Source organism: Alligator sinensis, unplaced genomic scaffold (assembly GCF_000455745.1).
Source record: "Alligator sinensis unplaced genomic scaffold, ASM45574v1 scaffold421_1, whole genome shotgun sequence".
In the NCBI taxonomy this organism is placed as follows: domain Eukaryota; kingdom Metazoa; phylum Chordata; order Crocodylia; family Alligatoridae; genus Alligator; species Alligator sinensis.
Genome location: NW_005841871.1, coordinates 1,444,799 through 1,457,181, shown reverse-complemented (window position 1 = coordinate 1,457,181; position 12,383 = coordinate 1,444,799). Strand labels below are relative to the sequence as shown.

At 41.6% G+C, this 12,383-nt stretch overlaps 1 protein-coding gene across 1 annotated transcript in view; it reads right to left on the bottom strand.

The window, feature by feature from the left end:
- AFAP1 (actin filament associated protein 1) overlaps window positions 1-10,720 on the bottom strand; it is a 165,302-nt gene extending 154,582 nt beyond the window's left edge. The window contains exon 1 of the mRNA XM_014527232.2: window positions 10,666-10,720. The gene's annotated coding sequence lies outside the window, so the exon portion shown is untranslated. The remainder of the gene's footprint in view (window positions 1-10,665) is intronic.
- Window positions 10,721-12,383: the final 1,663 nt, after the last annotated feature.

The following is a 12,383-nucleotide window of genomic DNA, read 5'->3' as shown; positions in this document are numbered from 1 at the left end:
GCACTCCATGTTGAACTGGTGTGTTTATATGGACTAGAACGTACATATTATTGAAGGATGGAAAAATGAGAGTTCTGGTATCATTTTTGGTAGACTTGCCTTTAATGGTACTAAATTTTATTTTTAAAATTGCTTTCAAAACCTATTAATATATGCTTCCTGAGTAGGTAGGGAAACAAGAATAAAAGACTTTATCCCATACTATGTTACGGATATTTTAATTAGTTTTGGATTTCAATGGGTAATGCTTCACAGGATGTAAACCCAGTATCAGTTTTCGAACCTGAAGTGTGAAATCGAAGTCCACTATTCTGAAATGTTTAGAGCTGGTGTGATACCACCATTCGCGTGCAGAGCTCCAACAAAACAAAAAAACGGTTCTGAACTGCTTTATCAGGAACCCCAGCATTTAAAAACTGAGGTGTACAAATCCAACAAGTGTTATGCAGGGAGCTTGAGAGAGAGCCAGGAAAAGAAGTATAAACTTTACCCAGGTCACCATCTTCCCAGGGTTATACTATTTATAATATATAGTGCAAAAACCCCTTGTGGCCATATCTGAAAAAAGGACTTAGGTGCCTGAAACAGGATGTAGATAGACTTTAGGTATCATCATGTAGGTGTTTATTCATGTGTATTAAATACAAAAACCCTCAAATTGATTAATTAATTAAAAGCTCACTTATCAGGTGCCTATCCCTACAAGGTGCCTAAACTGCCTAGACACTTCCTGTTCTACTTGAAATCTCCCTTAGGTACCTACAGTTCTGCTTCTGCACATACCCTGAACTCCCCTAGTCTGAGCACCTCAGCATCTAGCTCCCATAGCTCTGTGGGATCCAGAAACTGTGGGAGCAGTGCCCAAGATCTCAGGGGCCTGATCTGGTAGACATATCGAGAGAACCCCGACAGGACTGGGCAGTCCCTAGCAAGATGCAGTTGAAGCTGCTTTATTTTTAAAACACAGGCAGAGAAGCAAAGGGACAGCAGTGGTGGTATCCACCTTTTATACCTAACTTAGTGGTCAGAGCACATACCCAGGAAATGGAAGGAAACTAGATCCATTGCTCCTCACAACCTCAGAGGGTCCATCTCCCACTTTCCTAACCACTAGGTGCAGTATTGCCAGCTCAGAAAATCCAGATATATGAGGGTTTGATTGGGAGATCACGAGTCTGAGTTATTTTGATTTAGAAATCCCGAGTCTCGTGACTGGTATTACTGGCCAATTGCTGTAGGCGAGTCTGGGTAGGGAGTCATTCTTCATCCCTCCTCTGATTTTGGGCCACTGTGCAGAACAAAATGCGAGATGCATGAGGTAAGAGCTCAAGAGGGAGCATAACTTTGTAGCCTATTCAGTTGGGAATTCAGATGGGAGGGGAAGCCCTGGGTTTTGGTATCTAATTCCAGGATTATTTCTGGGGTTTCTTTTCTTGCAACATTTGTTCAATGGAGATTACAGGGTTGTTGGTCATAGCCATGTTGGTCTAAGGACACCCACCCTTCTTCATAGGAGACTCCCTATGCCTGAAGAAGGGTGACTGCACCTGAAAGGTTGCCAAGAACTTTTTTCCAACTACTCATTTGGTTTAATAAAAGATATCACACATCTACCCGGAGAACCTTGCCACCCTTCTTCAGGCTTCAGGACACTCTGCTGTTGTTCTGAGTTCTCCAGGGTAGAAAAGAAGCTAAGTGTGGTGAGAAGTCTGTGAAAATGTAAATGAGTGGAAGTTTGGAATACAGTAGATAGGGAGAGGAGAGAAGGGAGGGAAGGAAGGGGAGAAAGTGTGTGAAGGAATGTGAAAGGCCAGCTTCAATGGAGACGGGAATCCCAGATTCACCCTGTAGGCACCTATCCTCAGAACAGCACAGACTTCCTATGCCCGAAGAAGGGTGATTGTGCCCGAAAGCTTGCAAAGAACTTTTTTCAACTATTCAGTTTGTCTAATAAAAGATATCACATCTATCCAAAGAACTTTGCCTGCCTACGACCTAAAAATAGAGGTCTGGGCTGAAGAGTCTGAGTGCCTCTAAGCCTCTTCAGTCTTAGGTATGCATGTCCCTTATTGGGACTCAACCTTTACCTATTGGTTAAGATTGCTTCCTAAATAAACCTATCAATACTAATATTATGTTTGAAATAATGCCACTGTGAACAAATTTTCACATCTCCGAGTGTTTGAAAAATATTCCCTGTTATGCGAAAGGTATTATTATAATAAAATATACCAACTCATAATGGTCTTCTCTATTCAGATTTGTGGCACATTTTGCTTTGTACTAATATTTAAAGTTTAAGTAAAAATGAAATAGATTTTTATGAGAGGAACATCCACAATCAATCTGCAACTGAAGCTCTGTAGGAGTAGAAATTCAAATAAGGGAGCAACATATTTGGCTAGACATTACCTCTCCCAACATGTTCTTTTCAGTCCTCCAAGACAGAATCCTAAAACCGCAGTCTTAGGGCAGGCAGCTACATCTGTATGAAACCCTACTGAGGGCAGTGGTAAAGCCATCTACCCACGCATGGTCACTTGTGGGATCAGGCCAAATTTGCTGGGTTTAATTGTACAGTCACTCTGCAGCTACTTGGTGCCCAACATTTATTTTCCCCCTTGCTAAATTCCTTGTTCTTAAGTCAAGAATACAGACATTCAGTATTTTGTTGCGATTATAAAAACCATACATATTTAAAAATATATCCTTCATTATTTGTTAAACTAAAATGCCCTGCATTTTTTATAAATAATCTAAATCCAATTCCTTCACTGTAAACATTGGGACAGAGTTAAGAGTGCTTCAAAAGGTTATGTTAAGAGAACACAGTCCTAGAGAGAGTAAGACGGAGAGAGAGCGAGAGAGAACGCGAGGAACTACCGTAATGGACCAGTTTCCTTCTATTTGATTTAATATCTGCTTACAGCAATTGAGTGTAAAATTGCAGTCTCCTAAAAATTAGGAGGTCTTGATCCCACAAGATACTTTTCTCCTGAGAAGCACAAAGCCTTCTCCCTAACCAGAAGGGAAGAAAGTGGATTGCACATGACTGTTTTAGGAGAACAGCCAAACTTTTTTTGTGGCCAGTCCCTAGGCAGTCATGCCTCTGAAGGGAGCTGGCAGCCATCCTAGAAGGATATCTTCATTGTCTCCAGTAGCAAGAGGGTAGAGGAAAAAAGGAGACTGTAACTGGGTGTGGAAGACACCATGAAGTTTCCAGAGGGAAACACACGATCAGACCTCTTGGAGTGGTTGTGGGAGGAATTACTAGAGACTGACGTATGGCTCGGAAACCTCCACATTTTCTTCCTCTAGAGCTCGCTCTTGCGAAGTGCTGAGTTAAGCATTGTGCATGTGTATTCAACAAGGCTACCTCACATGCTTAAACACAAGCATACTGTTAAATGCTTCACTGAATTGGGCCAAACTGTTCATCCCCTTGAGGAATGATCCCTCATTTTCCTAGCCCAGGGGTACTCCAACCCTGGCCTGCAGGCCAGATCCAGCCTGTGGTACCATGTCATCTGGCCCACAGGGCTTCCCATGGGTTAAGAAATTTGGAGGTGGGAGAGTGGTGGCACTGCTCCCTTTCTGCCAAATTTCTAGACCCATGGGGAGCCCTGGGGCCTGCACAATGGAGCATGTGACTGATCCTAGTGCACATGGCTAGGCAGGAGTGGTGCTGGGTCCCAGGGCCCAATCCCAGTATGTGGGGAACTGGCAGGGGGTGATGCCAGGCCCAATTCTGGTGCACCAATGCAAGAGAAGGCAGCGCCAAGCCCCAGGGGACCAATCCTGGTGTGCTAAGGCAGAAGAGGGCAGTGCCAGGCCCTGGCGACCAATCCTGGTGGGAGAGGTGGCACTGGACCCCTGGGGACCAATCCTGGCATGCAGGGACAGAAGAGTTTGGCACCAGGCCCCAGGGCCTGCTCCCAGCATCAGGGAAGAAGAGGGTGGTGCTGGCCCAATCCTGGCATGTAGCTCTACCTGGCTTGCAGCCCAGTCCTGCCCCACTATCCTAGTCCTTTAGGACAGCATTTCTCAACCTGTGGGTTGCGAACCAAAAGTGGGTCGCAAGAATATATGACAGTTGTGAACAAACTTTAAATGTGGATCAACAAACTTTAAAAATGGAGTCTCCTTTAAAGGAGAAAAAACATGGGACACTGTGGCTTGCAGGCTGGCAGAGCACCAGTCTGTGAGGGGCTGCTTGGTGCCCCACATGCGCACCCCACCCTAACCCACACACCCACCCCCTGCCCCACACACTGGGGGGTATGAGGGTTCAGTGGGTTAGAAGTGAGGGGCACTGGGTCAGGACTGGCCATTGATGTTTACAAATGGGTCCTGGTACAAAAAAGGTTAACTACTGCTTTAGCAGACAAGATCATACCAGGTGGGGTACAAATGTGGGTTACAATTGTGGCTTAACATTTTATCTCTACAACAACCCTCTGATCTTAGATCCCTGCTATGAAAAAGTCTATATATTAATCTAACAGACACATGAAACATATAAATTTATTATTATAAAAGGTTATATTAAACTAACTGTTCTACAGAGCCAAAATATTTGACATCACATTTTTATAACCACAATTTCAAATGCAGATTTCAATCTGTAGTGTAAATTCCACATTATGAAGATACTCTTTTTTTTTTGTGTGTTTCCAAAGTTCAAGCACCCGAGCTGCAATTAATAGGGCTGTGCAAAATGTTCTGGGTGTTTTGTTTCTAAGCTCTTTGTAGCTCAAAACAGCAAAATGAAACTGGAACAAAAGGCTTCAAAACAGCTTCGAAATGGAACAAGGGCACTCAAAATGTTTTGAAAGTTTCAAAACGTTCTGAGTTTCGAAGCTGGGTTTACTTGGCTTCAGCACCAGGCCCAGGCAGCAATGGCAGCCTCCTGTCATCCGGCACGCAGATTCAGGCCCCACACCCCCAGGAGGAGTCTGGCACAGCCCCATAGCCCTCCTGAGGGTGTGAGCCCCCGAATCTGCACGCTGAATGAAAGGAGGCTCCCACTGCCGGCAACTGTCACGAGTTTTGCTTTGAACAGTTTGAGGTGCAGTTTCCCAGAAACCTCTGAATCCATCTCCTTGAAACTTGGCAGGCTTCATGCCCTCAGAAGGAGCTCCAATCTCTACAATTTTATTCTGAATCAGGCAATGTTTTAGGCATTTTAATGATTCCCTATTATAGCCTATGGGCGAAATGTCGAAACAGTTTTGACGAAACAGCATGGAATAAAACACTGTCCCTGCGAAATGGCGAAACAGAAGTCGAAACAAAATGGTGCTGTTTCGCACAGGCCTAGTAATTAAGCTCTCCGATGAATAACTTACAGTTCTTAGCAAATTTTTAGTTAGAGCTAACACTCTTCAGACTACTGCAGTGAAATTACTGACACACTTTTTGTAATTAGTGGGTAATATTTTGACTGACCTCATTAGAATAATATATGAGTAACTGCCAAGCAAAATTAAAAAGAATGTTCATTTCAGTTACCATTCAAACTTTCTAACGAAGTACTGGCAAAGCTTCATGGTTTAAGATTAGTTTTCACAGATTAGACAGGCCTTTCCATTTGTAATCCACTGACCTCTCTCTCCCTTGCCCACACTAACGTTATTAAACTCAATGTTACCAAAACATGTACACAAAATTCATTTTTTCCCTCTTGGATAAGGGTTACATGCACCCAACCATCCACAACCCTCTCCCCCAGTATTCTACCCCAAGTTAGGATTATGCCGTTTATCATGAAGGTTTCCCCAGCATATCCACAGTCATTTTAAAGGTTAGGGTAAAGCTTCTGAAAGGTACCCGTCCTGAAAACTGGAGCCCTCCATTTATAATGCAGAGCAGGTACAGAATGAATGATAATACCACCAAAACTTCCCTAGAAGTCTCCATTATTAACGTGCTTCAAATGTGACCCGAAGTAAACATTATCCTGAGCAAAGCCCCCTTCAGTCTCTGGAAATGATTATTTATGTTAAAATGCACCAGTTACAGACAACTCTGAGTACCAGTTATGGCAAGAGGGTTTTTTCTGTTTGTTTTCCTTTTCTGTTTGTTTGAGAGACGGACAGAAACAGATGCCTGCCAAAAATGGTTGAGACTTACAACTTATTCTACATTATTTACAGAAAAGACATCAGAATGCCTTTTGATGTACACTAGATGTTAACTGGTGACCCAGAGATAAAGCTCTATGAATCTGCACCCAGTTAGTTAACTCCCAAACAATCCAGTCCCCTTAAACCGGCATTAAATGGATGGTCTCTTTGTATTCAGATACAGAAAAAAAGAGTTCCTTATACTGAACCAAGTTGGCCAAAGCAGAATCCAATTATCTCAAAATTATGTGGAACAAATAGTAGATCTACCAGTTCAAGGAAAGTATTAAAGAATTAGAAAAGCATCATGAAACTGAGACCATAACTCAGACTCTATCATTTTCAAGGTGGATAAAAATCAATAATTAAAATAAATAAATAAATTGGATTTATTTAAATCAGACTTTTTGATTTAATATTTTTATTTTTAAGATGCTTTTAAAAAAACCAACCTATATAAAGATAGTTTTAACATAAGTTAAAGCTCAAAGATATCATGCACTAGGGATTATAACTTACAATTATATACTATCTGAGATGATACTGCTGGATAAAGAGTGTAAGAAAAACTAAACAGCATGCAAAAAGTCTAGAGGGGAAAACTGTTAACTTGAGTCTTGATGGGTGGAGCAATATCCACAATGATCCAGCAATATGTGCTTGTGACAACAGAAGAAGGACCTGTCTACCTTACAGAAACAATTGATACATCAGGAAATGCACACAGCAGAATACTTACCAGTAGTAGCAGTAAAGCTATAACACACACATGGCTGTGGTGCTCATTTGATGCACCTCTTAGCCAAAGACCTCAGTGCTCCAGAAATAAAGGCTAATTTTGTTGAAACTGGAAAATACTTCTGTAACAACCACTTTGCAGCAGTGCTCTGAAGAAAGCAGGAGGACCCAAACTTAACTCTCACAAGACATGCGATGGAACTGAGTAGTGGACTGTTTTGAGCAATGTATTGAGAACTCGCCTAAGTTTACGAAAATGTGTGAACAAAACTGTGACAAAATAGAGGGAACGGTCATAGCTAAAGTTCTCAACGTTGGGCTAGAGGAAGGCAGAACAGATGCGGACTATCCTGAAGCCTATTTCCATAGCCTTGAACAAAGTGCAGGCTGTTTTATTGCGGATGCTGTTGAAATTTGGAAGGAACTGAGTGAGACCTTGAAAAGAGAAATACGTGATGACAGAGCTAAATTACAGGCATTAAAAAAAACAAGTGGATCAAGCACCATCTCAAGCTCATTTTCTTGCCAATATTCTCAGCACTCACTACCAGGGTCAATCTTTAACTGCTGAAGAGGAGGAGTCAGCTGTGACATGGGCATCCAGCCATCATCCCTCCATAATACCAACTATAATAAATTTCAGGACTAAGGGTGAACCATTCAAGAAATACCTGTTTACTGATGAAGTTTTAAAGAAAGTCACACCAGTGAACTGGTGGAAATCACGTAAGCACCTGGATCCAGAGATGATTAAAGTGATAATCCATCTTTTAGCAGCAGTAGCTTCTTCTGAAGGTGTAGAAAGAATATTTTCTTCTTTTGGACTAATTTATTCTAAATTGAGAAACTGCTTGGGAACTGATAAAACAGGAAAGCTCGTCTTTCTTTTCCAGTCTATGAATAAACAAGAAGAGGAAGGTGAAGACTGTCTGCTGCATACCCCAGTGTTTTAAGTTTCTCATGCTGACCTGGCTGAAATCATCTATTTAATTTTTGTTAAAAAATACATTTCACATTTATAACTTAAATAGTTAAAAATTCAAAAATACATGTGCTTGTTTTGTTAAAATAAGTATATATGTTTGTTATTGAAGAAAAATATCCAAAATACATACGGTTGTTGTTTTTGTTAAATAAAACAATTTAAATGTCATAATTCAGTTTTCTGATGTGGCTGAAAAATTAATCTGAAAAAATATCAAAGAAAAAATCACTGCTTCAAAATGTATAGCGTGTACCTTCTAAAAATGAAACCTGCATCTAGCTCCGAGTTGTGAATAATATGCATTAAGGTTATATCAAACAACAAGAATGCACTTTTTGTAGAAAACAGTGATCAAATCCAGGTTTCCCGACTAGTGATTTAAATCCATTTGATTTAAATCAAATCCATTTTATACCAAATCTGAGGGATATCATCTTTTTAAGAACATGTGGCCCTGTCTTCAATTTTTAAGTGCCTAAAACAGTAGCCAACAGCCTACAGCGGGGATCCGGCCACAGAGCGATCCTCTGCCCCACAAAGGTGTGGTTTCCAAGGCACTTCAATGGCGAGCGGGCTGTTGCAGTATTTTGGCCTCGGGGCTTTGCTGATGCAGTGGCAAGGCGGCCGGGAGAAGTGGTGACAGAACGGCTGGCCTACCATGGACCTAGCTGTTATTTTGGCCCACCACCAGTCCCAAAACATCACCAGCATCTTGCTTAGGAGAAGTCTATGGACATTTGAAACAGTAAATTATAATACAAAATAAAAACTCTAACTAGTTGGGGGTTTGATCCCGTTTTTTTTAGGATTAATGACTTATGTTCCTGATAAAGGAGAAGAGCACTATTTCAATTTGTGAATAAACCAAAAAATAGCTTGACATGGAAAAAAGAAAAAAAACAGTCAGTAGGAAAGAAAGCTAAAAATAAGAAACCTGTTGAGGTTGTTTACGTTGAAAGCCCTGGTTAAAATTACTTCAGATTATACAGGACAGAAGGAAGAGTAATCAAAGCTAAGATAGTAACAAAAACAAAAGAAAACTGCACAGTGATCTATTATTACATATTTTTAAATGATAGGGTTTAAAGTAAACATTACTTTCTTTACATGCTGAAGGTTTGTGCATGCCCTCTCTTTGCTGGGGTTTTTGTTACTTTTGCTGTTTCAAATTTATAAAAATTAAATATCTATTGTTATTGCTGGACACGTTCCCTTCGTAATGTGCTAGCATCATTGCATTTAGCATCCTGCAGAACACATGAATGCATAAGCACAACACTAAAGAAGAAACAGGAGAGCTGGTCAAATTATTTTACAAAATAATGAGTCAATGAATAATTCATTAGATGATTTATGGGATAATATTACAAATTATTACTGGTGAAGCATGAACCTTCCGAGCAAATTATTTGTACCCAAAGTACCAGTGAGTGATTTGGAGCTGCTGGAATCTTCATTTAGACACTGAAACACCTAAAAAGTTAGGCTGTATCCCATGGGCGAACTATCCAAATCAACAGGGTTAACAGCTGCCAAAGGGCAATCCAGAGAACTAATTTCCTGAATAGGGAAATGCCTGGAGTTAGCCAACAGACTGCAAATTTCCATCCCCCTTCCAAGTTTATGCATCTAACTCCAGGTCTGCACATTAGGCACCTTTCTCATCTGGGGATCCAGGGCACCCAGTCGGGAAGTGTTTAATTCATACTGATAGTATTTTTCAATTCAGTTCAAGACACAGAACTTACAGCAACTTTTACTATCAAAAGTCATGATGGCAGTGACAAGCCTCTTCACAATAGCTCCCAGTTTAGAACATCTGCCCAAAGAGTGGAAAACCAAGATTTTAGCCAGCCTCACCCGAGTGGAAGGTATGTTTCTACTTTCCCAGGAGAGTGCCCCAACACCGAGGCTATGGGCCAGGCTGTACTGGACATCCTCCAACCCTTCTGCTCAAACTAGGCTACTCGAAAGCTAAATATGCAAGATTCATAGAACCAGAAATGAACAAATTTAGCGGAGTCTAATTCTACAGCCTAGTGAGACATGCCCCCCACCCTTCTACAGCCCAGTAAGACGCGCACTCCGCAGGATGGGGAATCCTGCGTTCTCCCCCCTGGTATCAGGCTTGCTTTTGTTTTGTAACCAATGATTGTCTAACATAAAATGCATAAATGGGGCCAGGAGCAAGGACTTCCTTTCCCAGAGAAATGCCCCTCCTTACTGGGCTACCACATCAAGTTATGCAGCTGAGCTGCGGTCAAGAATGAAGCCCACAATAGATGCTGTGTTTTGTGCCAAATTACTTGCCTGAATCAAGTACTACACGTGGCCTGTGGACATCTAATAGACTGAAGACACAGGAAGACTTTAAGTAACTGCAAGCTCCAATCTGGGTAGCAATGGAGCTTAGACCATGACCTGAGCACCTATTTGTGTCCCTTCTTGGCATGCCCAGAAGCCTAAGTCCAGGTGCTTCCCCTTTCCCCATCTAGGTACATCCCAGCTGGGGTCCCTGCCAGGGTGGGGGTTTAAACCTGCCCCAAATCATACTCGAGTCTGCTGGGGCCTGGTCACGCATCCCTCAGCTCAGCTTTTCTCAGGCCTGGCCGCTGCGGAAAGGGAGGGAGGGCTGGTCTGGCACCCCAGGGGCTTCTGGCCTGAGCCACTGCAGGCATGTGCCTGCGTTTCCAGAATGAAAAGGGAATGTCTATCCACTAGCAAATCGGTTTAATCTACGCAGGTTAGACTAACTTGCAAAGAGTGAAACAATTCAGGCTTGGGCTTTTTGAATGCCAATAGGTTTTTGTGACTTACATGCCTATATCTCATTTAGCTGTCTACAACAATTACAATCCAGCCCAAAACTCCCGTCTGTTATCCGTTCCATCCATAAGCTGTTAACAGTTGCAGTGAAATTCTGTTTTGCAAGAATGTTCCCATGGTGCCTGTATATGGGGAGGGAAGTAAACACTCGTGTTAAAGGTCTTGACTTATTTTTTGAATCCTAACAGTCTGCTAGAAGGAACAAAGAACATGGAAGAGAGATGGTATGAGTCCCAAGGCACACATTTCATCACAGTTAACAAACATGTTGCATGAGTAGGAGGAAGTCAATCTCAAAGTAGAGCTTTGCTACACAGTAGAGATTTGATTTTGCTAGCTATGATGGCCTAATGCAGCAAACAAGAAATGCCTTTTCTACATTGCTAACCAAAAAATAAGCCTCTTGGGGGTTATACCTGGGCCACAAATGGGGCAGAAGGCTACTTCTGACCTCAGTAACACTGGTATAAAAGTAGAAAATTTTGACTGGGTTAGGTGATCTTGTTCCAGTTTTGCACAATTACAATTCAAAGGTCAGTGGTGCTATCCTTAAAACAGAGGAATGGGAACTTGGACTCTATTTTTTCTTTAATTTAGATATAGCTAGGTCAGTGTCTTTCTTTGTGACCTTATATAAATCCTTTAATGTCTCTGGGGTCTCAGTACTGCCCTCTAGAACATGGGAACATCATAGAAGCTATAAGTTGCTGTATTTACTCACCAAATGCACCTCCCCTCCCCCCAAAATCAGCCTCCTCCAAATTGGGGTGTGCATCTGCCTCATTGTTCTTCTTGCTACAGCTGGTCTCTCCTTGTTAACTGGTTCTGATGTTCCATTAATCAAGCTAACCTTTGTGCTGTTTTACTGTCCGTTACCTGCTCATGGTCTCTCTCCTTCTATTTAACAGTCCTGGAGACACTTTGCAAAATCACAGATCCACCTATGAATACCAGTCTTCAGCAGCAGCTAAGGTTTCAGCTTTCAGTTAAGCAGGAAAGGGTGGGGAGGTGAATCAGCTGAAGATTAGGCTGTCCTAGCTCTATGAAACCATAACTATGGAAAAATCTTTTTCTTCATTTATTTCAAAGACAAAGTGTGCATGTTCTATGTGATAAAATATAGCATTAATTAACTTTAAGGTCCTCTGATAAAAGTGTTAAGAAAAATGCTAAAAGTATACATGCTGCCCTCTTAAACCTACTATATTAAATGCTTAAGAACAATATTCAAAAGCATGCAGTTCTCTGAAAAGACATCACAAGTTGACAAACATATCTTTTAACTACTTCAAACCCTTGGTCCTCAGAAGCAGTCATCTAACTGGTCAGGCTGCACAATCTGGAAGCCATTCAGTTTAGCCAAAATTGCTGCAACGTTAACTCTTGCATGAATCAGGATGCAATATTATTTTTTATTATAGGAGCACGTAGCCGGAACCATTGCATTGCAACTGTTTATACTAGTATCATTTGCAATCAATGCAATCGTTACATGTGACTATACCTTTAAGCATCCAAAGAGGAAACTTAACTGCTATAGAAGTGGAACTATTTCCACGCACACATTGTAGGCCAGTGCGACTTCATTAGCATCACAGGATTTATTCTTACAAGTATGAGGGGAAAATAAGTTTTGCTGATTTCAGTCATGTTCATAGAATCATAGAAAGTTAGGGTGGGAAGAGACCCTGGGAGGTCACCTAGTCCAA